Source organism: Coffea arabica, chromosome 6c (genome assembly GCF_036785885.1).
Source record: "Coffea arabica cultivar ET-39 chromosome 6c, Coffea Arabica ET-39 HiFi, whole genome shotgun sequence".
NCBI lineage: Eukaryota > Viridiplantae > Streptophyta > Magnoliopsida > Gentianales > Rubiaceae > Coffea > Coffea arabica.
Window position 1 is genome coordinate 60224164 of NC_092320.1, and position 3665 is coordinate 60227828.

The window sequence follows — 3665 nt, forward strand, 5'->3', positions numbered from 1 at the left end:
GACAAGCTTTGTTGTCACAAAGAGTTTTTTATTCTTGTTATGCAACAGCTCTTTTTTGTCATTAGTGATCTTTAACATTGTCAGCTCCATTTCAATAAACTCACAATTTAGCATGGTAAATTATTTATCTAGAATAAATAGAAAGAAGTAATCTAAACAACCGATAATCAAAAGCAGTTGTTGCATTAGGCTACATGCCAATATAGCATATTCAGTACTCAAATGTCATATTGAGGTGCACATTACCCAACAAAGGTCTATAAAAGTAACATTGTGCCCAAATATCACATATTCATAAGGTACGTTTACAAAAGGAATTAAGTTCAAGAAACCAAAGAACATCCAAGCGAACCCTTGCATGAGAAATTGCGACTTTGTCTTCAACGTCCTTCAGTCATTGCTATAGACAGCTCCCAAAATTTTGTTTAAATAGCATTTATCTGTAATAAAGTAGTAAAACAAGTAGATAAGGGGAGGATTAAAACACTGAAGGAGAAGTAACAATACTTAGGTTGCTTAGCTAAAATATGCAATCCAATAAGAACCTCAATAATTAAAGTTGTACATTCAGAATCAACCCCAAATAAAACCAAAATCTGCCCCAGAAAATCAAAATCAGCCCCGAACTATTGCACAAAATCAGCTCAAGAAATAAGTACTGCTATTAAACTTCAGCTTCAAAGGAATAATATATCAAGTTGATAATGCAACAAGCACTGGTATAAGTACTGCTATGAACAATATAACCAATTGATAAGACTACAAGCACAACACTAAAGGAAAAGCAACTTTGATTCGCTTGCTTAGCTAAACATTCAAATAAACTAAACTGAACTAAACCAAAACAATCCAAAGTAATGCATAGCAAAGGATACAACGTGTCCAGTATGATAACCAAAGTAATGTGAATCACGATACAAGATGTCGAGCTATCCATTCATATAGGAGAAACTGAGGCAATGTGTACCTCATTTATATAAGAGAAACTGATGCAATGGGTATCGTGAGAAAGATGTCTATGGGTTGCTCAATCTTTACAACCCATTTCTCCAAACCACTAGAGGATGAATACATGGAGTGGTATTGCATAAACAATATTAACATTATCAAAATCCATATACCCAAATTACTCAAATCACAAAAACAACTAAAAGCTACTGAAAAGCATTGGCATTGCCGTGTAAATGCTTGTTAAAGCAGTAAATACTGTAAATTGCAAGACTTAATAGCTACCATCCAAGGTCAGAACTCATCACTATGCTCAAACACATTACCTCAATAGCACCATCATATCATACAAAAACTCAAATCACTTCAATATTTCAAAACAACATATGCTAAGCTTAGAGAGCACAAATTTCTGTAATGAAAGATCCAAAGTTCAAAACTTTCAAAGTCAAATAAGATAACTTTAGAAGCAGAAAATTAAACAAAAACAATTAAGTCACCTCTTCGATAATCTTCGTTGCCACTCTATCTGTAACACTCCCTCCTAGCTTCAAGAATTCAGTATTGCTTCAAATCTAACAAACTAAATACTCGTCATCAATTCAAGTAAATAATAAGCTGAACATAACTATGAAAAATAATATATTTGTTGAGAAAAAAATTACCTCATAGCCAGTGGCATCAGATAGGCTATTGATTTATCAGGTACATTTATTTTTCAAGAAAGAAAAACAAGCACCCTGTCCTCGTCACCATTCCTATTTTATGCCCTAAGGTAGAATACTCTGAAAACCATTTAAAATTACACTTCAAATCAAAAACTACTCCCAAGTATAAACTACTTTGCCATACTTAAGTAACCAAAACTGAATTGCATGGAGAAATAAAAGATAATTAAGGTAAGAACATAAATGATAATTGGAACCAAAAAGCACAGGAATTACCCATCCACAATGGCATAACATATGTATAAACTACGTCACCATACTTAAGTAACCAAAGTTGAATTGCACGGATCACATACAAAAGTTGAACTAATCTTTCTCTATTTTCTATGGGCATTCTCCTATAGATTTGTACAAGTAGGAACGTGAGGGAAAAATTTGACTGTGGTAATAGAAGAAATCAGAGCATTACTGTTCCTCACTGCTTCTTTGCTAACATTTTTATGAGCCCCTTGATAATTTTACCAAACCACATCAAATTCATGATAGAAAGAGCGCAAGGCACAACAAATACTAGAAAATAACCAACTGAATGCATCTAGATGACCTGACTATAGTGAATGTAAACATGGTGAAACATGCAAACAAACAACAAAATCCTTGCCATCAGCCAGCCAAAAAAAAATAAAGACACCGTTAATTAGGTAGACATTGGACCTCTTCAATCCAGAAATATCAAGATGCCATCTCATGTTGATTTCTGGGGTAGTCATTTCTGATATGAGGGCCATGAATGTATAAAGCTGCCCCTCCCCAGTAAATACAAAATATACTACAAAAACTTCAGAAAGACTGTGATGGACAAGAAAATTTCTGATATTCCATCTTTTCTTAAGCAAGAAAATTTGAGATTTCCAGTTGTGTGAACTTCAACAAGTGTCTTCAAATAAAGAAAAAGGCTCTCTGGGTGAGAGTGTAGCTGAGAAATTACCATCAGAGTTTGCGCAAAATTACCTGTCTAATTTGACCAGATCACCAATCCTTGAAAAGACTGCTGCTTGGAAGGCTTCTGAATCAGTCTCACTCAGTCGCCGCAACATATCATGGATAAAAGAAAAGGCATGAATGGATTCATCTACAGCTTTTATATAACTATCCAATGCAGCAATGTACTGACATCTGTTTGAATGAATTAAGCCGCAGACCTGAACAAGGTCATAAAAACATTACAATCGACTTATTCGATATCCATGGATTTGCCTAACAATGGATATTATTTTCATCAGCATGTGAAATACCTGGTGAAACTGGCATCTTTCACACAAATGCAACAGGTAAGGAGCATCCCAATCTGTGTCAGGTACAACCTCTAAAAGTGTAAGCAATTGCTTCTCTCTTCTTTTGTGGATCTCAATATTCTGCCTAGAGACACTAGGTGAAAAGCTAATTTCTGATGTCAAATACTCCAAATTTTGACTTAAAATATCTCTAGAAACCTTTGCTCTTTCACGGGCAACATAATAAGTAATAAACTCAATTATGTGACCTGCATCTTTCTTTGAAGGCCAAGTCTCCAATTAACTACAATCGTCACTGCTAGTAGAACCACCCTTTTGGAAGTAGCTTGCTTCAAGGATAAGAGACAGAACATCTACTAATTTCTTTAACTCGTCAACTAACCGTTAGCCAATCTTGGCATAACAACATAGCAATAGGATTGGCAGCAACCAACCCCTTCCCCTGTAACTTTTTTGTGGGATCAAGACATACAACAGAAGGATTTTAAAACCTACAATTTTCTAAATAAGAATGAAGCAATAAATATTTTGAGGTAAATGAGTATGCTATTATGCCTCATCTAAAGCTTGTCTAATTGCCTCATCTAATTTGGTAATTATTATTCAATTCTCCCCCTACCAAGTCCAGCCGTAGCTGATTTTGTACAAAAAATCGTTGGGAAGCAGCAAGTCCTTCCCAAGTGGGCCAAAAAGCAGAGGATACAATTAATCTAGAGGATACAATAAAATTTCAAGGGATGAAAAGTTTAATCAT

The 3665-nt window shown here is 34.8% G+C and overlaps 1 long non-coding RNA gene across 1 annotated transcript; it reads right to left on the minus strand.

The window, feature by feature from the left end:
• Positions 1 to 260: 260 nt before the first annotated feature.
• LOC140008147 (uncharacterized) lies at positions 261 to 1080 on the minus strand. Its single transcript, XR_011815550.1, has 2 exons — positions 968 to 1080; positions 261 to 440 (listed from the first exon to the last, which is right to left on the minus strand). It is a non-coding gene; the product is annotated as an uncharacterized lncRNA (long non-coding RNA).
• Between the last annotated feature and the right edge of the window lie 2585 nt (positions 1081 to 3665).